Genomic DNA, 553 nt, shown 5'->3' on the forward strand with positions numbered 1-553 from the left:
AAAAAAAAAAAAAAAAAAAAAAAACATATATCCACTAACCGTTCACTGGAACTACTTTATATTGATCTTTTGGACATATTAAAAATAGTAGTCATGGTTGTAAGAAATATGTTGTGTTGATGACTTCTCTTAAGTTGTTAAATGGATTTCATTCTTAGCTAGTAAGGATGAAGCATTGAAAAAGTTCACAATTTTATGCAAAAAAGATTCAAAATGAAATGAATTATCAATTTTTTTTGGTAAGGGAATTATCGATTTTAAAATCTCTGAAGTGGCCATGGAGAAGAATTTATAAATATGAAATTTGATAAATTGTGACTAGTATATATGGGATCATTGATCATTTCTCGATCCCTAAAACTCCACAGCAAAATGGAGCTGTACACAGAAGAATTGAGGTCTTCAAGAGATGGAGTTACTTTCCAATAACACTTCTTACATGCCATGTGACAAAGGAAGTCCTCCGTCAAAGTGTAGGACACATGACGAATAAGAAGCAATGAAGCATGGTTGAAGAGTAATTCCTCTCCCATCTCCTGCTAGTTTACATAGA

This window comes from Macadamia integrifolia, unplaced genomic scaffold (genome assembly GCF_013358625.1).
Source record: "Macadamia integrifolia cultivar HAES 741 unplaced genomic scaffold, SCU_Mint_v3 scaffold401, whole genome shotgun sequence".
In the NCBI taxonomy this organism is placed as follows: Eukaryota; Viridiplantae; Streptophyta; class Magnoliopsida; order Proteales; family Proteaceae; genus Macadamia; species Macadamia integrifolia.